Raw genomic sequence first — 25,491 nt, forward strand, 5'->3', positions numbered from 1 at the left:
ACCAGCGCAGCCAAATCAGTGCTCGCCACTGCAGCCCAATCAGTTCTCACAAGCGCAGCTCAATCAGTACTCACCAGCGCAGCCAAATCAGTGCTCGCCACCGCAGCCCAATCAGTGCCCACCACCGCAGCCCAATGAGTGCTCACCAGCGCAGCCCAATTAGTGCTCACCAGCACAGCCCAATTAGTGCCCACCACCGCAGCCCAATTAGTGCTCACAAGCGCAGCCCAATTAGTGACCATGGGCCGGATAAATGTCCTCGGCAGGCCGCATGTGGCCCGCGGGCCGTAGTTTGAGGACCCCTGCGCTACAGGTACCCTGGACAGATCTACCCAAAGGGGAGGCTGATCAACTGCGAGGGTTACTGCGGGAGTACGCTGACGTGTTTAGTGAGCATGATTCGGATGTGGGCCGGACAGACCTCATTAAGCATCACATTGACACAGGTGCCACCCGTCCCATGAAACTCCCCACATACCAAGTGGGCACACCCGAACGGGCCCAGAATAAAGAGGCGGTCGCAGATATGCTCTGCGATAACTTAATCCAGCCCTCAATGAGCCCCTGGTCTGCCCCGGTTGTACTGGTGACGAAAAAGGATGGGTCGACCCGGTTTTGTGTCGATTATTGAAAGCTGAATGCGGTTACCCTCGGCGACACCTTCCCCTTCCCCCGCATCGACGACACCTTTGACAGCCTCGCGGGGGCGCGGTATTTTTACACCCTCGATCTAGCATCTGGGTACTGGCAGGTGGAAATGGTGGAGGAGGATCGGCCAAAGACCGCATTTACCACCCCGATGGGACTGTTCGAGTTCCGAGTACTTCCGTTCGGACTCACTAATGCGCCTGCGATGTTCCAGCGGTTGATGGAGTTGGTGATGCGGGGCTTGCAATGGGAACAGTGCCTAATTTATCTGGATGATATGATAGTGTTCAGTAGGTCCCTGTCTGAGCACTGGTCCAGGTTATGGGAGGTGTTCCAACGACTGCGAGCAGCCCATCTCAAGTTCAAGTTGCGTAAGTGTCATATTGCGCAGCGCGAGGTTGGGTACCACGGACACCGTATCAGCAAGGCAGGGGTGTGCACCGACCTGGAAAAGGTACTCACCATAGGAATCTGACCGAGATCAGGTCATTTTTGGGGCTAGCCACTTACTATCATCGATTTTTGAAGAGATTCAGCGAAATTGCACGCCAGACGGCCTTCACCACCCTCAAGGACCACCTCACCCATATCCCAACCCTGGCTTTCCCTAACTTCTCCACAGATTTTATCCTGGACACCGACGCCTGCAGCAGTAGGCTGGGCACTGTGTTGTCACAGGTGCAGGATGGGATGGAGAGGATCATCACATACATTAGCCGGACCCGTTAGGAACTGTATGTCATGATTTTTGCATGTACGCAGTTCCGGCTGTATCTGTACGGCAAGAAATGTCGCGTGTGCACTGACCATTATGCTCTGCAGTTTCTGCTCACATTCAAGGAACTGCGGAGTCAGATGGCCCAGTGGCTGATGCAGCTGCAGGAGTATAACCTGCAGATCGAGTACAGGGCCAGACAGACGCACACAAATAAGACGCATTATCAAGGCGACCAGCAGTGTGTGGCGAGACGCGGGTGGAGGAGGACTGCCCGTATTTCACGGGGGCACGCTGCCAACAGGCAAGGGCCCCCCTGGAATGCCCTGAGACTAACCCCCTCCATTGAGAGAGAGTGCCAATTGTGCCACAAAGGTCCCTGCGGAAGGAGCCGGGGGCCCGGTGGGCCGCCAGGTGGGCACGGAGCCCGCTCCCAGGAGCCCGACGGATCTAAGAGGACATCGGCTGTGCGTTCCCAGGCCTGGACGACAAGCAGCTGCGACAGGCCCAGCAGCAGGACCTGGACCTGGTGGCAGTGAAGGCGGCCCTGCGGGAGGAAAAGGTCGCCATACAGGGACCCTGGAGTGGTTTGGACGCCCGGTTGTGTGTAAAGAATGGGGTGGTGTGGGAATTAACCGAGGCCGGGCAGCCAGGGGGCATCTGTGTTCCCACGCAGGTGCGGCCCCAGCTGCTATGGCTGGTGCATGAACACCCACTCGGGGGCCATGATGGGGAAAGGCGCACTCGGGAGACCCTGCGTCGCCAATATCTCTGGCCCAAAATGACGCAAGATGTGCCCACCTGGGTACAGGGCTGCCGCGATTGTCAACAATGTGGGCATGAAACTGGCGCGGTATTAGGTGCCCTTGAGGCCATTCCAGTTTAGTTGGGTGAACCAGCTCGTTGGGGTCGACCTACAGGGGCCATTCTCGCGATCCCACCGAGTCAACCAGTATATTCTCATAGCGGTAGAGTATTTCACGCGCTATCCAGTGGCAGTGGCCATCCCCGATAAGATGGCCCTTGTGGCCGCCCGGGCATTTATGGAACATTATGTGCTTAAACATGGGATCCCAGAATGAGTCATTACTGATTAGGGTAGTGAGTTTGAGGCAGAGCTATCGCTGTGCAGGGAGTTCGGAATCCAGAAGGACCGAACCACGGGATACCACCCCCAGGCAAATGGTATGGTGGAGTGCATGTGTAATGTGAGGTTACACCTGGATGATAAATGGGTTACACCTGGATGATTCATTGGTTACACCTGGATGATAATGATGGACTCTACCGGCCTCAGCCCACAACCAATGGGGAGTCGAGCCAGGGGCGTGGCCCTGATGTAATGCGAAGGTTACACCTGGAGGATGATGATTGGCTCTGCTGGCTTCAGCCCGCAACCAACGGGGAGTCGAGTTAGGGGCGTGGCCCTGGGGCCGTACAGTGGGCTCTGGAAAGTTCCAGGGATGTGGCTGAGGATTGGCTTGCGGGGCATCACGTGAGCCAGGGATTAAAAGGGGCAGAGACGGACAGCACGGGGTCAGAGCTTGGAGGAACGAAGGTGGAAGCCACGCTGGTGCCGTGGTCCGGAGCCTGCCACGTGGCGGGCCGCGGCAGTCTCTCTCTCCCTCTCTCTCTCTCCCTGTCACGCTGTCTGCCAACAGCGTGAAGGAGCCATAGAGTAGAGGAACGGATATAGTGAGAGCTGTGGAAGAAACTTAATAAAGAATACTGAATTCCAGACGTTGTCTCAACGGTCTTTATTATACATGAACCAAACCTTAGCCGGGAAGCTCAAACGTATGGCGGCCGCCAATCAGCAGGATTGGGACGAGCACCTCCCCTACGCTCTGTTCGCCTACACCACCAGGGTGCACACAACGCAACTAACCTCTGCTGCTGTAACTTCTTCTAATGCTAAACGAATTCTGTCTAGAACTAGCTTAGATCTTATCTCAGAGAAAATCAGACTTACGCGCACCGAACTAGATCAGTTAGACAAGACACTCTACAAATCACACTTATCTTTGACTGCAACAATGTCCACATCGGATTGGGAACATGTAGACAATATGACTGCCTCTTCAGCTGCCGCTATGTCGACCAAATGTAAGGACAACTTGATTTCCAAATTCAACCGCCTCTCAAATAAGAGACCGGACCCACACACTGAAAAGCTAGACGTTAACAAAGTCGTAATTAATCGCAGTAACAGTTCTATTTCTGATGGTCTGAAATCCGTTTTAGCTAAAGGACTAAACTTTGCAGTCACACCTAGACACATACCAGTTAATGATATCATTGCCCGAGCAGATGTGGCTCTCAAGGGCCTGGGTCACATCGATGCAGACGTAGCAAGATCTGAAATCGCTGCTACCCTCAAAAACGCTAAGATACCAGCTAGTAACATCAGCAAAGATGAGCGTTTTTAATTAGCTCAATTAAAAAAGAGGGATGACATTGTCATCCTCTCAGCCGAAAAAGGCAATGCCACTGTCATCATGGACAAAATAGAATACAACAACAAAATTCAAGAACTACTCAACGATGGCAGCAATACAAAAATAAAAAGAGACCCCACCAACAGCCTCGTCATTAAAACCAACAAAATCATTTCTGATTCAACCGCATTAATTGATCAAACCAAACAGTTCTCGTTGAAACCTTCTGCAGCCAGGCCACCAAGATTATATGGCCTGCCAAAAATACTTAAATAAGATACACCTCTTCGTCCCATTGTCTCTACTATCAACTCCCCCACCTACAAACTGGCTCGTTTTTTTAGTCTGAAATCCTGCGGCCTTTCACTGGAAAAACCTCCTCTGCGGTACTAAACTCTACTGACCTGGTATCGACAATCAAGAGAATTTCCCTGTCCCCAGACAACCTGCTTGTCAGTTTTGATGTGGTTTCCTTATTCAATAAAGTTCCTGTACCTGACACCATCGCAATCATTGAAGACTTGGTTCATTAAGGACTGAAATCTGGGGTACCCCCCTGGTGAGACACTGCTTAACCAATACATACTTCACCTGGAATGGAACTTTTTACAAACAAACTGAGGGCACCCCAATGGGTTCCCCCCTATCTCCGGTTGTAGCCAACGTTTTCATGGAGAAATTTGAGACTGACATCATCCAGACTGCCACTCTACGCCCGACCTTATGGAAGAGGTACGTAGATGACACTTTTGTCATCTGGCCACATGGCCGGCCTGCTCTAGACCAATTCCTCGACCACATCAATTCCATACACCCAGCCATCAGATTCACCATGGAAGTTGAAAAAGATGGCAATATACCCTTTTTGGATGTACTAATTAAAAGGAGACCTGATGGTTCAATGAGCCATTTTGTCTACTTACCTAAAACCAGATTCCCACCACCATCCATCCCAGAAGAACTCCCTCATCAAGACTCTATACCATAGAGCCCAATGCATCTCCGACCAGGAACACATTGCCAGTGAACTCAAACACGTACGCCAAGCTCATAAGGCCAATGGTTACTCCGACTACACAATCCGCAAAGCCATCACTTCAACCATCAAGAAGGATCCTGTTGAGGAGCCTTTAAAAACCATCACCTTACCCGACATTGCTGGGGTCACAAAAAATATCTCCAAAACCCTGATTAAACACAAGATCCAGGTCCGATTCAACACAGTACATAAAATCCGTGATCTGGTACCGTCTGTAAAAGATGTGGTTCCAGACATACAGTACCCTGGCGTCTACAAACTAAGTCGCCACTGTGGTAGCAGTTACATTGGAGAAACCAAACGACATGTCTCGGACCGCATCCGTGAACATAAAGCAGACCTGAAACACGGTAGGACAAACACCTCAGCCGTTGCAGATCACTGTTACAATTCAGTGGGCTCACATGACATTGACTTCTCCAAGACAGAGGTTCTCTGCAAGCCATCTAGCTACCATGAGAGATTTGTTCATGAGGCGATCCACAGATACAAACACAGAGACAATTTCAACCGAGAGGATGGATTCTGGCTCAGCAATCATTGGAAGGACGTAATAAACATTTCGGATCTTAACTGATTGTGTTCACGTTTACGGTGACTTTCAGACCGCAGTCCACTCACTGGCATTGACTATATATCTTGTTTTCTCCACAGGGAATGGATTCTTTGCTCCGCTGCAAGTCTCCTACAACCACTCTCCCATTGACATATTTCATTGCTTCCTCTAAGTATCTTTCACGCGACCGTCAATGGTACAGTGTGTAGCAGATTGTATAAACAGTATAAAATTGTAATGTTTAATACAATGTATAAGGTAATATACAGTATCGTAATTGTATAGTGAATATACAGCAGTGTGGTATACAGTAGGGTGGGTAGAATAATCCTTAGGGTAATATTATAGTCAAAGGTATAGAGTATGTATAGTAATACAGTATATAATTTAATGTTGGGGTTGTCTATGGTAGTATATAGTACGGGTAGACCCGTGTGATGTAAGGAAAAAAGTTTAGCTGGAAGCATATTATATTTTTTGCGACATAGAATTGTAATATATTACTTACTGTTAGTAGCTCAGCTTATTGGAGAGTATATTTAGTATACTGATGATACTATGTAGTTTATACTTTCGTTTTTTACGCGGTGGTTCAGCAACTGCAGCTACATACTATTAACATTCCTTCCCTTTGTTAATGCTACCCCTTATCCCCTCCCTTTGATGCTGCTAATCCTGCATAATGCATGGGCATAATATGACTTTGAAACCCCCCACCCACCTCCTACGCATTTCCCATAAATATGCTAAATTCCTAATGATATGCAAATTATTTTGTCAAGGCGCTCCTCTTCTCCCTCCAACCCAGCTTAAATATACGCTCCAAGCTTGGTGGTGTTTCATTCTTTACCTGTGGATGGCTGCTTGCGTTGTAGCCGAAACGTCGTGATAATTATTTTATGTTTTATTTTTTATTATTTTATTATTTCCCTTCTACGTGACTTTACCGAAAAAACCAAGAAGATGAATCCCTGCAGTCACGAAAGCTTTAAATCTAAATATTTCAGTATCGTCACGTAGGTAGAAAATAAAATAAATCATGACGTTTCGGGCGCAACACAAGCGTCCATCATCAGGTGGGAAAGCATGGTCTGCTGCTGAGGCAGACTGTTTTAAAAGGTTTGAAATGGGTGTAGCTCAAGGGTTATAAAGAAGTGGCCGGGACTAGTGATGGTAATGTGAGAAATTAGCATGTAACTGTAAGATAGGAGAACGGCCTCCTCGACGAGGGCACGGAAGTGGCTATGTTAATGCGAGGGATTAGCATGATGTTAATGCGAGAAATTAGCATGTAAAAGTAAGCTAGGAGAGCGGCCTCCTAGACGAGGACACGGAAGTGGCTATGTTAATGTGAGGTATTAGCATGATGTTACTGTGAGAAATTAGCATGTAACTGTAGAAAAGGAGAAAAAGAGCAGCCTCCTAGACGAGGGAGTGCAACCCAACGGGTGTAATCCGAAGGGCCTGTGAGTAATGAGAGTGCAATCCAAAAGACATGCGAGCATGAGAGTGGAATCCGAAGGCATGAGAGTGCAATGCAACGGACATGTGAGCATGAGAGATCTAAGAGAGAGGCATAAAGAGAGACAGAGAGTCGAAATAACAGCTGATATATGCAGGTTGGATGGAAACATCACAGTCAGTTAAGACTTTACCTGGTTAATAACGTCCTTCCAATGATTGCTCAGTTTGTACCCATACTCTCGGTTGAAGTTGTGTCCGTGTATATCTGGATGGCTTCATGAACAAATCTCTGAAGGTAGCCAGTAGGTTTGCAGAGTTTGCAAGGCAAGCTCTGACTCAGTCAGGGCTGCTGCGATCTGGAATGGAACTCGCCGTGCCGTCGTCATCGTGATCTTCGCCCTCTTCAAGATGTGGCTCTGGCAGAATGTTGGCTGTCCCGACCCGGTATGTAGTTAGGCCGGAATAAAATAGAAAGTACCTCATACTAGTGTCTGTGAATTAGCGCACTACACAAGTGTAATGCGAGCGTAAATGGGGTTGCTGGCCTCTGGTCCAATCACGCGGCCCGGGGCATTGGGGGGCGGAGCCTGGTCTGCGGGCGTGCGGGAGGGGCCACCATTCACCTCGGCTCCAATAGGAGGCGAGGTGAATGGGGGCGGACGCAGCGGGGTAGTATGGGAAGGCCGCATCTGACGAGGCGGGAGTCAGGGTCACGTGGGGGGAATGGATATAAGTGGGAGCCCGGAAGAGATCGGGGCAGTCGGGGAAGTTAAGAGGCTGAGCCACGTTGGGTGGTGAGGAAAGAGCCGTGCCATCGGCCACGTGGCCGAAGGACCTCAGCACGCCGTCGGCCAGCGGGGTGCGGAGGGCGAGAGCGTGTGTAGCATGCGAGAGAGAGAGAGCGTGCGCTGCACGCGAGAGGGAGCGTGCGCGGGGCGCGCGCGAGACAAAAGATGGAAATCAAGTCATTCTAAAAAATGACAGGAGACTCTTTGCACGACTGTTAGTGATAAGTCAATCCCTGTCTGTAAACTTGAAAGAGATTCTGACATATTCACTTGGCAATATCTCATCCCCGCTAGCAAGCACTGATGGTTCATTAGCCAAAACAAATAAGGCTGCTTTTCTAGCTTGTTTAGAATCAAAGAACAAGGACTGTCATGTGAACAAGACTGTTGGTGATAATGGTGCCCTACTAATAGATGGCATGGCATTGATCAGGAGTCTCAACACATTCGGTGAGCTTGCTGATGATCTTCTTCAACTTATGATTAAGATGGGTAGAAAGTTCAGTTGTCCAAGGGTCGATTTTGTCATTGATCGCTACCCGGCAGTGAGCATCAAAAATGCTGAACGATCAAGACGTGCTGTTGCTGGACAACAATTACTGCAAATATACAGCATCAAGCAGAAGACTCCAAGTCAGTGGACCAAGTTTCTAGCCAGTGGTGAAAATAAAAAAGTCTTGACATACTTTCTCTTTGAGACACGGAGAACTGTGTCTTTACAAGCAGCTGGAAAAGACATAGCTATCTTGTGGCACACAGAAATGTATGTCATCAACTCACTCTTAAAGATGGCATTATGTCTGTCAAAGAGGTAGAATCTTTGACTTGTGACCATGAAGAAGCTGACACGAGGCTCCTACTTCATGCAAAACATGCCTGGAGTGAACTTTATAATAAGATAATCATCCAGAGTCCTGCCACTAATGTTGCTATCATTTCACTTTAAATAATGGCTAAGCTTCCCTCAGCAAAGATGTACTTTCTGACAGGAACAAAAGACAGGCAAAGAATGTTAGATCTCCAGGCTATTGGTTCTGCTTTGGGTCCTTCACTAACAGAGGCACTGATAGGACTACACACATTCACTGGCTGTGACTCAACTAGTTCCTTTTATGGGAAAGGAAAAGAGAAACCACTAAATATAGTGTCTGGAAATGCAGAGTACATCCGTGCATTTGTTGCTCTTGGGAGGCAATTTGAAATGGACAGCACCACATTTGTGACCATAGAACGTTTTGTGTGTGAGCTGTATGGAGAAAAGGTATCAGATGTTAATTTGGCCAGATACAATAGGTTCTGTGTCCAGGCCTCTTCCGAACAGGCATTACCTCCAACAAAAGATGCACTTACAGAGCACTTCAAGCGTGCTAACTACCTAGCTGCAATCCACAGGAGAGCATTGGATCCTTTAATAAATGCTCCCAGTCCAGACGGCTTTGGATGGATTGTCAAGGATGGTGATCTCATCATATCATGGATGACTAAAGATCCAGCTTCTCAACAGATTTTGGGGTCACTCCACTGTGGGTGTAAGTCTCGTACTTGTACAGGTGGAAGGTGCTCATGCCACAAGGCTGACCTGGTCTGCACTGACCTATGTAAATGTGTTCATTGTGACAATGTGAGATTAACTGAGGATATTGTTTCATGTGAATCTGATAGTGAGGACAGTGATCTTGATATTTAGTGATGTGTATATGATAATAAAATTAATATAGGACATATATATTTAATATAAATCAATCAAAATTCAATCTTGTTTACAATAATCATTGCTGTGAATATGTACATGTAGTGCAGTTGCTGCTAATGTATGCGAATTGACAATTCACCATTAAACGTGTTATTTTGAAAAGTGCTTTTTTATATATTATATTTTGGCTTAATTCTATTTGTTATTCAGATTTTACCTCAAATATTACCTTTCAATTGGAACAACATAATGAGAAGTAATTGGGATGTTAATGCTACAGCAGAAGTTTTCTTGATAATCTTATCATGTTTACTGTGCATAGATAGCAACTTCAGGTATATCACACATTTCAAACTGGTTTATTTTGTACTTCAAGTGGTAATTCTGCATTTTTGGGTTCATATGATAAACAAGTTTAAAAGTGCAAAATTATCTATGGTTTCCCTTTTTTCAAAATGGGCACCTTTAGCATCATTTTTCTCAAAAACTGCAAGGTTGTGTGCGGAGAACTTTTTCCTAAGGAATCTCTATATATTTTGTATGTTAAATATTAAAAAAGTAGGTAGTACCCCACTTGGTGGAACAAAACCCTATTTTTAGGCCTCTTTTAGGCTACCGACAGCGGCCTAAGACCTTTAAAGCAACATTTTTTTTTTTACCAAGGAATGAGCTGGTGAACATACAATAGTACTCCGAACATAGATGGCAATTCCACCTCCTTTAGACCCTCAGTCAAGCCGAAAAAGGTTATAGTTTTCAATCGTAATCTGCAAGTCATTGACGGCCGGAGTGAGAAATGTTTCTGTAAGGCAAAAAATGTCTGGGTCCAGATTTGCCACTTATAGTTTTAGTTGACTTAATTTAATCACAAGCCCTCTGATGTTGACGTGGAGAACACCAACACTTTTTCTGCCTGAAAAATCTACATAATTACGAGTTTTTACATTTGGGCCAGGGTGAAGCTCAATACCTCCCAGAAATAAGAAAAGTAGAATTAATAATTTGCACAGGTATTTTCTGTGAAAGGATGAAGAGCGGCGAACCTTGGACGAATAGCAGCAGCTCGCAGGCGACACTTCTAAGAGCAGAATGAAGTTTGTAAGGAGTGCTGGTGAAGTAATGGGACAGAGATAGGGTTTAAAAGGATACAATGATGGAGTGTAGAAGTGGCTATAAGCTGTTTCACTAGCAGGTGTAGTGGCAAATGGAGCATCATGTACGGACGAGAAATAACGAGGGTTTCCAGAGGTAGAGTTGAGTGTGGCACTAGATATGACCGGGAGGGATAACAGTAGGATACACAGTAGAACTGCCATCTTTAAAATAACAAAGGCCCACACAGTTAAACACACAAGTGAAAACGTACAGGTAGGCCGAGTGCGAGAAACGTCTTGCCGCACTCGTCGCACTTGTATGGCTTCTCATATTCTTAGGTTTTTTCGGTAATGTCCCGTAGGTAAAAAATTAAAATTAATAAAAGTAAAATTTTAAAAAATCACGTTTCGGAGGCAACACAAGCTTCCATCTTCAGGTGGAACCGTCACAGCACGCTTGCTGTATCAAGTAAATGAGAAATTCCAAGAGATACTACCCCGTATATATGCTGGTTGAGGGGGGGATGAGCCAGTACAGGCCCCCTTTTTATTATTATGGTAAGGTGCGGCTTGAAACTACAGCTAGTATACATAACAAAGGACTGAGCCTTTGTTATGTAGTACCTACGTTATGTACCTACGTGACTTTACCGAAAAAACCTAAGAATATGAATCCTTGCAGTCACGAAAGCTTCAAATCTAGTATGGCTTCTCGCCCGTGTTCTTGAGTTTATGGAACTTGAGCGACCACGTGCAGTTGAACTTCTTGCTGCACACGCCGCAGGCGTAGGGGCAGGTATGAGGGCTGGGTTAAGCTGCCGACCTCCAGCGAGGTCAAAGAGAACATCTCACGCTCGTGAAACCCCAGGGAGAAGGAGCGGTCTCGGTAGCTGGGGTGAGATCACTATCACAGCCGTCGCCACCGGCTGATGCCGAACAGCTACTTGAACTTAGGAAGGCAGAACTCAGGGATGCTCAGATCCAGCACCTGCTTCGTCTCCTCTCCAGCGAGGTCAGGGAGAACGTCTTACGCTCGTGGAACCCCGGGGAGAAGGAGCAGTCTCGACAACTCATTTGCTCGGCGTTTACGAGGCGTTCCACTCAGAAATGTGAGCAGCTAGATAGACTTGAGTGTGTTCCAGGCCCGCTAAAACGTGTCGTTTTTGGAATCTTTAACGAGGTGAGGTTAAACCTGAAGACTTTTATAATTTTGAGGTAAAAAAAGAGTTCAAGAAAAGTCCGCCGATCGTTGATACTTGTCATGGTTGTGACGTTCTAATGATAGCGTCGTTAAAAAAAAATACGTGGTGAGGTGAAACTTGAAGGGTTTTGTAATTTTATTTACTGATTTAAAATTTTCTTAAAATAAAGTCCGGCGATGATGATGCTGGTGGGGATGACAGTGGTGGCGTTCTAAATTTAGCGACTTTTTTTGTATCATTGTATTGTATTTATCGTAGCGGCCTACCTCGCTTCACGGGGAAAAAAGGTCTTGCCTAGATCACCTGTGGGGTTTGGAGCACCCTGAGGTGGCCGGTCCGCTCTCTCTCGCCCTTGCGTCGCGAAACCCTTTCTTAATCAGGACGGTCATAGAAGGTTGTAGTGCTATACACTACTATAAAATACTACACTACCATATAAACTAAGTACTATATAAACTACTGTGTACTCTCTAAGCTACTCATCTTAGTGAGTGTTTATAAACTAATTTCACAACTCTCTACTAGGCCCCGCCGATCTTTCCCATTAATTTCGCGAAGCCTGCCTCTTGCCTGATTCGCCCACCTCGACGCCTCTTGCTGGCTGGCTAGTTGCTGGCTGGCTAGTTGCTGGCTGGCTAGTTGCTGGCTGGCTAGTTGCTGGCTGGCTAGTTGCTGGCTGGCTAGTTGCTGGCTGGCTAGTTGCTGGCTGGCTAGTTGCTGGCTGGCTAGTTGCTGGCTGGCTAGTTGCTGGCTGGCTAGTTACTGGCTGGCTAGTTGCTGGCTGGCTAGTTGCTGGCTGGCTAGTTGCTGGCTGGCTAGTTGCTGGCTGGCTAGTTGCTGGCTAGTTGAGTGGCCCGTAAGTCGCAAAGCCTGCCTCTTGCCTGAATCACCCGCCTTCTACGCATCTATGTTGCAATACACTACAATACACTACTATAAACTACTACACTACTATATACTACTATATAAACTACTAAGTAGCTATAAACGACTACATTTAATCTAACCTGATTCCTGCAGTACATACACTAGAGAGTGGGGAAGGCGACTAACAATCCACCAAGCAGGTGATATATACCTGACTCAAGTCTTAGTTAAACTGCCATGTTCACAAGCAATGATGTAATGCAGTGACGGGGCGCCCCTAAATCGTTCCCTTTTGATTCTGGCAAATCCCCTTTTTTCAAGCACATTTAAAGCATTTTATTTCTGTATTAAAATCCCTCATATTTTGCTCCCTATTATCAAAAAATAATCGATGTGGTTGTTGCTTATTTAAATTGTGACTCTAGTCGGCTTATATGAATTTAAAGCTATGCCTATGGGGTTGCATAATGCTCCTGCTGATGAAAGGAGTGTTAACTGGACTTCTATTGGAGTCTTGATATCATTTTAGTCACATATCGTATGAACATTTGATCCGATTACAACAGGCATTTTTTAAAAGTTTGAGGGAGTTGAACCTACAATGAAATCAAAATAAATGTTTTCTAATTCAAAAGGAGGTAATTAAGTAATTAGTGGCCTGTGGTAGCAGAACATTTACGGATCCTAACCAGAAATCTATTATTAGCATTAGTGGATTTTATTAGACTTTTCAGACGATATTTGTATGGTAGACCATTCTTAGTATGCACAGACCACGCAGCATTACAGTATGCTCTTCGTTTAGAGCAGTGGTTCTTAACCTGGGTTCGATCGAACCCCAGGGGTTCGGTGAGTCAGTCTCAGGGGTTCGGCAGAGGTTAAGACACACACCCGACTCATATGATTCGTGATGACACGTTCGGCTTGGCCATCATTGGCTGCAAGTGATCACGCTACATCGCTTGGTCTATCTGTGCTGCAGGGAATTTGGTGCGCTCGGTAGTCGACTTGTGACTGTCGTGATGGTACGTCGTGTGATTTCTTTCTTAATATTTTAATCCCTTCATACTATGTCGAGCAAAAAAAGAAAGTGGTCGGACGAATATGTACAATATGGATTCACATGTATAACGGAACGTGATGGGAGTCAGCGTTTTAACTGCATGATTTGCAATGCCAAGTTGAGCAATTCTAGTCTAGCACCGGCAAAACTAAGGGGAACACTTCCTTAAGCTGCATGGAGATGGGGAATACAAGAACACACCGCTCGCTGAATTCAAGGTGAAGAGAGCCACATTCGATGAAAAGGCTACTCTGCCTGTTCTCGGCTTTGTACCCATCAACAAACCGATCCTCACAGCATCGTACGAAGTTGCTTACCTGATCGCAAAGTAGGGCAAACCACACACCATTGGTGAAACACTCATAAATCCAGTTGTGTTGAAGATGGCGAATATCATGCTGGTAAAAGCGGCTGAAGTTAAGTTATCCCAAATTCCTCTTTCAAATGACACCATCAGCGACAGAATAGAGGACATGAGCAAAGACATCTTGGCTCAAGTAGTTGCAGATCTGATTTCAAGCCCGGCAAAATTCAGCCTCCAACTCGACGAGACCACAGACGTTTCCAATCTAAGCCAGCTTGCTGTATTCGAGCGCTATGTGAAAGACGACGTGATAAAAGAAGATGTTTAATTTTGTAAGCTGCTTGCAACAACAACTAAGGCAGCCGATGTGAAGAAACTTGCGGATGACTTCTTCAATGACGACAATCTTTCGTGGGATATGGTTTCTGCAGTTTGTTCGGACAGAGCTCTAGTCATGCTGGGAAGAAAGTCTGGTTTTGGTGCGCTAGTGACGATGCACCACACATCATTGTTACGCATTGTATTCTGCACAGGCATGCGTTGGCAACAAAAACCTTGCCTCCAAAACTGACAAAAGTATTAAAAATTGTAGTGGAATGCGTGAACTATGTGCGAAATAGTGCTCTGAGGCACCGCATCTTTAGTGAGGTGTGTAAAGAAATGGGCTCTGAATTTGAGGTACTTCTGTACCATTCTAACGTTCGGTGGTTATTTCGTGGACAGGTGCTGAATCATGTTTTTGCCATGCGTGTGGAATTAGCCCTGTTTTTGCAAGAGCACCAACATTGTCATGCAGATTGCTTAAAAAATTCTGAGTTCATTCTCATTTTAGCGTACATGGCTGATATCTTCGCAGCTCTCAATCATCTCAATCAGCAGATGGAGGACGGTGGAGTCAACATCATTGAAGCGGAAGAAAACCTGAAGGCTTTTAAAAAAAAGCTACCGTTATGGAAACGACGAACAGAGAACGATAACTTCGCAAACTTTCCCCTGCTGGACGACTATGTAAGTAAGATCGAAGATGTATCTGGAATCGGAGACATTTCTGTACCCGCGGAACTGAAGCAAGCAATTGCCACGCACTTAGATGAGCTTGCAAAGTCTCTTGACGGATACTTCCCTACAAGAGAGTCATATCCAGCATGGGTGAGACAGCAGTTCACGTTTAGTGTTGAGACAGCAGATGTCAATGAAGAATACCTCGACGAAATCATTGAAATTCAGCAGAGCCAGGTTCAACAGCAACTCTTCAGAACAACAACGCTCTCAACTTTTGGTGTCAACAAATGATAACGTACCCTGTTATTGCTAAGAAAGCCCTGGAGATTTTCATACCGTTTGTTACAACATATCTTTGCGAGCAATCCTTTTCGAGGATGCGGCACTTAAAAACGAAGAAAAGGAACAGACTTTGTTGCGAAAATGACATGAGTGGCACTTGCCAAGGTGAAGCCGCACATTTCTGAACTGGTCTCTGAAAGGCAACAGCAGAAGTCACACTGATTTGCAGTAAGTATTCATTATTATGTTTTTGTTTTTGTGTGAAAATCATGTTTTGCTGGTTTTGTTCTTTGAACAGTGATGTTGATGCACGGTTCATTTTGTGCACCAGTAAAACATATACCTATGTTTTGAATTTGAAAAAAATCATATTTTATTTTTCCAATTAAGAAGGGTTCAGTGAATGCGCATATGAAACTGGTGGGGTTCAGTACCTCCAACAAGGTTAAGAACCACTGGTTTAGAGTATGCACTCTCGTAAAATGACTCGTTGGGTAGAGCATTTACAGGAATTTTATGATAGTTCATCGAGCAGGAATACAACGTACCAACGTTGATGCCTTATCTAAACTACCGCATGCAGACACCAACGACCATCTGGCTCCATTTGCATGTTTGACTGGACGAGTACGATCTGCTTCACCTCCGCCATCAACGGTAATGACTATTCAGCAAGGGACGACCTTACCATGTGATTTAGGACTACCATAGATAAATTGGGTTCACTATCAAGAACAAGATGTAGACATAGGAAAATTAAGAGCAAATTTCGACTTATGAGATACGTGGAGTGGCAGGGACTGACAATGTATATCAATCCATTGACAAAAGGTAGACATTGTTCTACCGGAGGTACTGCGTAAATGTGTGTTGTATCATGGACACAACCATATTTATGCAGAGTATCATGGGGTACATCGTACATATGGTCACATAAATAGATATTATTCATGGCCTGGTATGTAGAAAGATGTAGAATGGGCTGCACTGTGTAATAAATGTAGCCAAAAAACCAACCTCCAAAACCCAGACAGGTTCCGTTGAAATCTATTTCAGTATCAAGAGTAAATGAAGTAATCACAACGGACATATTGGGACCCTTACCTAAAACCAAGAACAGAAATCAGTATTTACTCGGAGCAATGAAATATCTTACAAGGTGGCCAGTAGCATAGCCCCTAATATACCAAAAATGCCACGACCATTGTGGACGTATTTCTTAATGGTTATGTTTTAGATCAGGGCCACCCAGAAAAACTGTTAAATGACTAGGGTGCTCATTTTTAATATACATGACTGAAAGCCGTTTGCACACAATAATGGCACACGTAAGATTCATACATCACCATATCATCCCAAACGGTTGGTATGGTTAAGAAATTTAATCAGACTCCATCGACTATGTTTTCTCACATGGTGAATTATAAACATAAGGACTAGGATGAGCATGTTGCCCGAGTACTGTTTGCTTATTGAACAACTCTACATATGGCATACATGCATGCACACACAAACACAAAATAAAAAGATCATCCAATAAGTCACCTCCACCTTTAAGTGTTGATACTGTCGAGCACACATTAGAACTGGCACCACAATGATAGTGTTCTGCACTATACTAATACTCAAAGTACACTAATACCGAAGTCTACACATTACAATCTCACTCAGAGCATAGTCACGCAATATTGAGAAAGCACAAACATTACACAATCTCAATTACACACACATACAATAGTTTAGGTTATTTTGATTTGTTGCATGGATGATCCCGTTTAGAAAGTTGCCCAGCTATTTAAAAATTGAAACTGAACTATTTTATTTCACCAGGTAAGGCCCACTGAGCTGTACAGCTCTTTTTGAGAAGTGACCTGGCCACAAATGATAACTCAACGAAGTGGCTTATCATCACGTGGAAATCTATAGCAGCCAAATACTCTAATCGTGTGATGTCGATTCTAAACGGAGGGAAACCTGGAGGATCCGGAGAAAAACGACCACGGAGAGAGACACAACGCACACTATTTTACAAGGGAGATCCATGGTGCATGAGCACAGCAACAAAAGCGTCAACATTGCAGAGACCGAGCGCGGGATCCTTAAGAAATATCGCACGATGATATGCATACACATCACAAACTCTTTAACCAAACGCTCACTTACAATAAGAGCAGAAAATTGGCGATGTCACCACAAAAAATACACACATTTGTAATGTGCACGGATTCTTTGCTATTATTCAAAGGCGCAGGAAACCACAAACAGAAAGGCAGGCCAGCCAGCCAATTGCTAAAGCTCTGCGATCCTCTCACAGACAATTAATGTTGATGCATGGGATAGGAATCCGGAGCACACGGAGAAATCCCACACACACGCGAGGGGGCTACATTACAATTCCATACAGATGCAACAAAGTCCACACTTTCCTGCACAGCCTTCTCCAGGAAATCCTGTTGAGAGTTTCACATCTATGTTTTATATTTGTAGTAGCTTTACTACCCGGCTTCGCCCGGGACTTGGATTATTGTCTTGGATTAATACACGGCCTACGCGGAGGGTGGGGGAGGGGGTGCATGACGTCAGCAGGCACACTGTGTAACGCTGGTAACGCTGCCGCATGCGGGTGACATCACAGATGTGACGTCCCCGCTCACTTGCCGTGCAAAACATACCCAAAATACAAGCCTATTTTATACTTTTTGCATTGTGTACAGTCTGGAAGCTACCCACATGCCAAATTTAAAGTTTGTTACATTTTGGGAATTATGCTAAACATTTCAAACACACATTCACAAATTTCCCTTTACTATATATAGATGATCCACCAACCCTCACCTCCAGAAGAGCTGAACAACAGGTGCGATTAACAGCACAGTGCTTGTGCCAGGCAAGGTGCACAGTGAGGGCCACGTGAAGTGACGAAGGCTCGAGGGCAGGGCACGGGACAGACCCCAGGTGCCATGGGGTTGACCGAGACGACTGGCAGATGTGTAGTGAGTTCGATGAGACGTAGACGACGTAGTCGGAGGCACACTTATTTATTATACTTTACACTCAACACAGGCCAATGTATACAACACTTGAAGGGGTAACAGCCCCTTCACCTGTCTAACAGGGAGACCCCACTAACACTAGCCTGTCTAGCCTGCTCCCAGGTCCTCCACTCGAGATCTAGGGGAGGCTAGCTGATCCAGCTCTGGCCAAGCTAGGATCACCAACCAGACCGGCTCTTACAAGAGCATTGGCTCTGGGCTCTCGGGGCCACACCACTGGCTTGCCCTGGTCGGTCCTTAGAAGGACAGCGAGCCAGGGGAGTCCCAGGGCCTATGTAGCCGGTCTTCACTCTTCACTGGTTAAGCTGAATACTGAACCCCGAGCCCACCGGCTCACCGCCTTATATAGCAACTCCCCCCCGAGGGGTAGGGCCGTGGTGGATCACAGCGCCGTTACAGCCCCCCAGGGCTAACCGATGCGGACGTGGATGTAAGCACCCTTCCGCGTGCGGACGTAACCACCCCTTGTGTGTTTGTTTGCCCTCCCGTAACACCCCTACAGATGCATCACCTGTGCTCCCCACTCTGCCAACTTTGACCGGTGTTCTGCTCGTTGTTAGTTTCGTTTGATTATTCCGCCTATAATGGGCAATTGTCCGGTGGCAAACAATGCACTTAACAAAAATGTAATCCTGAACAAATGTAATATCAATCTTAATTTGAAGTTTTGTAAATGTAATATCATAAGGAGCGACACGCATACTGCATATTCAATAAACCACCTCTCTGTCCTGGGCCTCCTCTAGGTCGACTCAATCTAAAATGAGTACCTGGTGTGGTGTTTAAAACATTGCCACTGGGGAGACAAAGGCAGTCAGGCGTGGTGCTGGCCACCCCACCCCCTCGTGTACCGTGCCGGCCTACATAGGTGCTGCTCGCTAACAGCACTTACTCCAAGTCTTGTTGTGTGCTGCGCTTTGAAGGACCACTTGCCAAATATGCCACCGGTATTTTGAATTGTTCAATGCGAAAAAGTGATCACAAGTAAAACTCACTCCCCGACAGACCTGGTCTTCACCTGAGGATGGGTGCTTGCGTTGTGGCCGAAACGTCGTGAGAATAATTTAATGTTTTATTTTTATTATTTATTTCCCTTCTACGTAACTTTACCGAAAGAACCAAGAAGATATGATTCAAAATTAACATGTATTTATACTAAAGTAATACATAAATAACAAAAGATTTAGAAGTGAGTAGCTTTTCGAGATTTACGATAATACAGGGTGTTTAAAAAAGATGGACCCAATTTCAAAGCAGTATATTTCACGATGGCAACATGTTACAATAACACAAAAAGTTGCAAACCAAACGGCTCAATGAGTTATAAAGTTTTACTAACCATTTTATAAATGCTCTATGTGCCCTCCACCTGCTGTACGGACAACATCGAGACAATAGTTGAATTCGTCCCAAACGCCTCTCTTCTCACGTTTTCCTCTGAGGTGCGTGGTCACCCTGTGCTCTTCCCCTTACATAAACAGCCTGTTTCCTCAAATTGTCGGTACCAACGACGAATGCTCTTTGACATTGGCGGATCAATGCCAAAACACCGTTGAAACGCACGCTGCACCGCAATTACGGATTCAGTCTTGCTGAACTGCAGAACACAAAACGCCTTGTGTTGCGGGGTCACCATCTTGCGAATGACTGAGGCTAGGGGCTATTTGTGCGCTGGGAGAGGCATCAAGGGGTAATTATTTTAAACTATATGCCCTGCCCTTTCAAGTGGTAGTTTCATTCATGGGCGGTTCATGGTTGCAGAGATATCGCGATTTCAAATCGGGCCCATCTTTTGAAACACCCTGTACTGTAAATCACTTTCACGAATCAGCCCCCAAATGTAGTCTCCCATCATGTTCTCGTTCTACTGTCCTTGGTAGCGGTGTTCAAAGTCCAGTATATCCAGGTGGAAGTGCTCACCTTGCTGCTCCGAGTACACTCCCATGTTCTCCTTAAATTTATCAAGATGAGCATCAAGGATATGGACTTTGAGGGGCATCATACAGCCCATTATGCTGTAGTTCTTCACCAGAGTCTCAACCAGCTCTGCATAGTTTTCGACCTTATGACTGCCCAGGAAGCCACGAACCACTGCAACAAAACTGTTACAACACTTTCTCCTTACTAGTGAGCTTCTTGGGGAATTCATTGCACTCCAGGATCTTCATCTATGGTCCGACAAAGACACCGGCTTTGACCTTGGCCTCAGACAGCTTAGGGAAGAAGTCTTGAAGGAACTTGAAGACTGCCGACTCCTTATCTACAGCTCTGACAAATTGTTTCATAACGCCCAATTTGATGTGTGAGTGGTGGCATCAAGCACCTTCTGGGGGTCCACCAGTGGCTCCCACTTGACGTTGTTCCTCCCCACAAAGAACTCGGTCCGCTGTGGCCAGTCCCGCCTGTGGTAGTGCGCCTTGGTGTCCCTGCTGTCCCAAAGCCAAAGATAGCAGGGAAACTTGGTAAAACCGCCTTTGAGACCCATCAGGAATGCCACCATTTTGAAATCTCTGATGACCTCTCAGCCGTACTCATCCTACTTTAAGGCATCCAGCAAGGTCTTGATGCTGTTGTAATCCTCTTTGAGGTGCACCGAGTGAGCCAGGGGAAGAAATGGGTACTTGTTACCATTATGGAGCAGCACGGCTTTGAGGCTCCTGGATGAGCTGTCAATGAAGAGGCACCACTCATTCTGGTTACAGGCGATTCCGATTGCCTCGAACAGATTGGTCACATTGTGGCAGCAGAGCCCATCTCGACAGGTGAAGAAGCTGCAAAAAGGTTGGTGACGCTTCCTTTAATACAACAAGTTCCATTGCTTGAGCCTAGATGTCAAAAGCTCGGCATTGGACTTACTGAGACCAAGATCTCTGATCAAGTCGTTGAGGTCTTTTTGGTTGGGGTAGTATGGGTTTCTCTCCTCAGCTCCACCTCTTAAATTGTCATCTGGATCTACGTCTTCCTCGCTCTCTGACTTGCTGCTCTCTTCTAAAGACGGCCGCTCTCTCTCCGGAGGAGTGGGTACAGGAAGCTCATGGCAGTGTGACACCGGGGCGATGGATGAAGGAAGGTCCGGATACGTGATGGCAGGTGCATTCTTGCCAGTCCGACGTTTGGAAGGGTCCACCATGCAGAAGTAGCAGTTGCTTGAGTGGTCAGTGGGTTCCCGCCAAATTCTTGGGATAGCGAACTTCATGGCTCTCTTTTCCCCTCTGTACCATCCTACAAAAATACATGTATTTCCCCCATGACTAATGTGTAAGAGATTCTCGCAACATTTTTCAATAACATTGAAAATTGTAAAACATAAAAAAAAGACAATTTAAAAAAATTTAACACATTTTATAACTTTTGATTTAAAGCTTTCGTGACTGCAGGGATTCATATTCTTGGTTCTTTCGGTAGTCAGTTAGAAGGGACACAATAAAAAAATATATTGCTGTGGTTTTCACACCTGATGATGATTGCTTGTGTTGCAATCGAAACGTCGTGATAATTGTATTGTTTTATATTTTTATTATTTCATGGTTTCCCTTCAACGTGACTTTACCGAAAGAACCAAGAATACATTTTATAACGTAAAATTCCTAGCAACAATTGTACATCTTACCTTCCAGAGTTTTTTTGCATTGTTCGCAGGTGAAATGAGGTGCCCAAGGTTTGTCTTGATCCCCGACAGGCATGCCGAAATATGCCTTGTAGGCCTCACACATCCTAGCAGATGCTTCCACAGAGTACTTTCTCGCTCTTGTCTTGATAAATTGGCCGCAGACATAGCAAAATGCGTCTGCCGGATGCTTGCAGCCTCTTGATGCCATCTCAGAAAAATGCAGATATGTATCCACTTAGGCAGCTGGAACTAAACTGAACTGGTGGGCTTAAGACCCCTGCATTTATATTATTTATATTACTGGAAAGTTCTAGAATATTCTAGAAGTTACTCCAAGTATACTCAGCACAGAATCTATCTTGAATGTTCAGGAAAATAGATAAATTTCTAAATATCACTGTCCTGGTCACAAAAGCAAAGTTTGTGGGGAATAATATACATTTTCTGTACTTTCGAGGCATAAGCAATTAGGAAATAACACTACCCAGAAACAAAAAAATGGTTACAGTGTTATCTGCACTGTGAATTCTAATCACGCTCCCAGCCGGGTTCAGGCGCCCCCTGCCCGGGGGAGAATTCAGACAACACCGAGGCTTGGGCCTCCACTCCTCGGTCTCTCTCGATAACGAGAGCGAGGGAAACCCGGACAGCGCCACGACCCGCGGGCTACTGTGGCGCGTGCGAAGGCGTGACAAAAAACCCTGCGGATTAGGTTACAAACAAAAATCAACGTTAAAAGGGGGCTAAGATTCGCGAAAAATTGAAAAATAACGAGCTGTATACCACACGCGCAAGAATCAGTTTCGGTGGAGGCGGATTCGCCTAACAAGGAACGAATCGATTCTCTAAGCGTTGAGGCTGGCATCGCGCATCTGCGGATCGATACCTCTCGGGAAGGTTGTGTTTGAATCAACTCGCGCGACCTCGGGTTTCCCCGCAGGGAATTGCGAAGAAGAACGAATCGATATGGAATCGATTTCCGAGTCGTAGAGTTCATAATTTATTTAGAATCTTTGACTGCAGGAATCCGATGAGCTATGAAGCTCTTTGTCAGCAGATGTCCAGTAGCGGTGGGTCACAAAGTTAAAACCACAACCGACATATATATAAACCATTGGAGTGCAAAGTATAGGGAAGGTAAGCAATAAAAATAATGGGCCGTCCATAAATTACGTCACGCACCTGGGGGGGGGGGGGGGTCAGACATTTGTGACGATGTGTGACTAACAATTTTTTCACACCTGATGATGATGCTTGTGTTGCAGTCGAAACGTCGTGATAATTTTATTGTTTTATATTTTTATTATTGTATTGTTTCCCTTCTACGTGACTTTACCGAAAGAACCAAGAATATGACGAGGGGGGTTTGAGAAATGTGACATCACATCAAAATGCGCAACTATAAATAAATATACACAACACGTTCTACTTAATTAAATCAACTTTTTAATAAATGTTGTCTCCTATACAACATCAGAGTGCAGCGTCACATTAAATACGCACTACAATAACAATAGCTTTAAGCGATTTGAAGCATGTTTTATTTTTTGGGTGAGGGGGGGGTAGAGCTTTGTGACGTCATATTTGAGGGGGGTCTGACTTTTTGTGACGCTGTGTGACGAAGGGGGGGGGGGTCAAAAATCGTCCAAAATCGCGTGACGTCATTTATGAACGGCCCCTAATATGTAGAAATAGCAATTGCTAAAGTATATAATATATTCCTGCCGATTTTTAAACAATAAAGGCAAATTCTAGATTTCAAGCTTTCGGTAAAGTCACGTAGGTAAAAAATAAAATTAAAATTAATAAAAGTTAAATAAAAAAAATCATGACATTTCGGAGGCAACACAAGCTTCTGTCTTCAGGTGGTATCAAGTAAAGAGAAAGGCAAACTCGGGCAACTCAGAAAAAACAACAACAATAGCGGTCCCGGTAGATGTGGACATCGTCTTTATCCAAGGTGCTTTACAGCAATGATAAAATTGTACATAAGACTAGCTGTACTACCCGGCTTCGCCCGGGACTTGTATCTACCACGGCCGGCCGCCTTTGTCTCCCCAGTGGCGATGTTAATACGCTACAGCAGTTACTCGTTTGAGGCAGAGTCGACCTAGGGGAGGTTCAAATAATCGTCACCGGTGGTGGCCGTGAGCGGGAATCGAACTGGGTTCGCCGGGTTGGTAGCGCAGCGTAGCGTTAAGCACTACACCCACCGCTCCTCACACACCACACACGCACAGACACACACACAGACACACACACAGACACACGCAGACACACACAGACAGACACAGACAGACACACACAGACACACAGACAGCACGCTAAGCACTACACTATCGCTCCCCACACACCACACACGCACACACACAGACACACACACAGACACACACACACAGACACAGACAGCACGCTAAGCACTACACTACCGTTCCCCCAACACAACACACGCGCGCGCGTCCATAGGAACACATACACGCGCTTGCTGCAGACACACACGACTTTCAGGGTGCGCACGGCAGTAAACGACTGCAATAATAAAGCGGCAATGCTGCGCGAGGAACGCCTTAGACCTGCAACACATTTGTGTAATGCGAGCATAAACACACAAACACATACAAACACATACATACACACACATACACACAAACACATACACACACATACACACATATACACACACACATACATACACACAAACACATGCACACACGTACATACACACATACATAGAGACACGCAGACATACACATAAAGACATACAAAAAAACCCACATACATACACACACACATACACACAAACACATACATACACATACATACACGCATACATAGAGACACACAGACATACACATAAACACACATACACATGACCCGGCTTCGCCCGGGACTTGGATCCACGATGCCCGGCCGTCTTTGTCTCCCCAGTGACGATGTTCACACACGACAGCAGTTACGCGTTTGAGGCTGAGTGGACCTAGGGGAGGGCCAGGTCCGTTTCAAATAATCGTCAGCGGTGGTGGGCGTGAGTTGGAATCGAACTGGGGTCGCTCAAGCAGCTTAATGACTGTTTGTACAAAGAACATATAAAGAATAGATTATAATAACCAGGCAAGAGTCCACATTATAGACTGCCAGTACACGCACTCAGCTTCATAAGCAGGCTAGAGTGTACATGATAGAGTGGCAGTACGCTCACCGAGCTTAATAAGCAGGCTACAGTGTACATGATAGACTGGCAGTACGCTCACCCAGCTTAATGAGTATTTGTACAGTGAACATTAAAGTAATCGATTGTTGGCGCGTTGGGTTTAAAAGTAATATTAATAGCACACATTGTGGTGGGGGTGTAGTGAAGAGTAGGAAAAACTTTGATGAATTTACCTCAGAGTGGCGTGGTGGGTGTCGAGGCCTAGTAGCGTGCAAAGCCTGCGGCCTCGCCTAAAATTGTCGGCTTGGAAGAGGCAGGGTACGGGTGGCGTGCCTTCCCCCCCCCCCCCCCCCTCAGCGCTCCAACAATACTGTGTAATGGCTATTATTTAATTAAATACGGAGCTTATGAAAGTGGCGAAGGCGTGGCTAGCCGTTGGCAGGGGCAACCGCCGTCCAATGAAACTGCAGCCCTTGGCGAAGGCGTCGCTAGCCGTTGCCAGGTCCAATGAAAGCGGCGAAG

At 45.8% G+C, this 25,491-nt stretch overlaps 1 protein-coding gene across 5 annotated transcripts in view; it reads right to left on the minus strand.

Moving 5' to 3' along the window:
* The window catches only part of LOC133361124 (uncharacterized), a 35,611-nt gene extending 12,978 nt beyond the window's left edge, over positions 1–22,633 (minus strand). For 2 of the 5 annotated variants that reach the window (XM_061579984.1, XM_061579983.1), the window contains exons 1-2: positions 21,819–22,633; positions 1,456–1,539 (exon numbers count right to left, since the gene is read on the minus strand). The gene's annotated coding sequence lies outside the window, so the exon portion shown is untranslated. Of the gene's footprint in view, positions 1–1,455; positions 1,540–14,765; positions 21,431–21,818 lie in introns of those variants that run through there. The other 3 variants (XM_061579985.1, XR_009757329.1, XM_061579982.1) reach the window with 3 other exon arrangements.
* Positions 22,634–25,491: the final 2,858 nt, after the last annotated feature.

This window comes from Lethenteron reissneri, chromosome 71, assembly GCF_015708825.2.
Source record: "Lethenteron reissneri isolate LAM-NWPU_2019-01 chromosome 71, ASM1570882v1, whole genome shotgun sequence".
Classification (NCBI taxonomy): Eukaryota; Metazoa; Chordata; class Hyperoartia; order Petromyzontiformes; family Petromyzontidae; genus Lethenteron; species Lethenteron reissneri.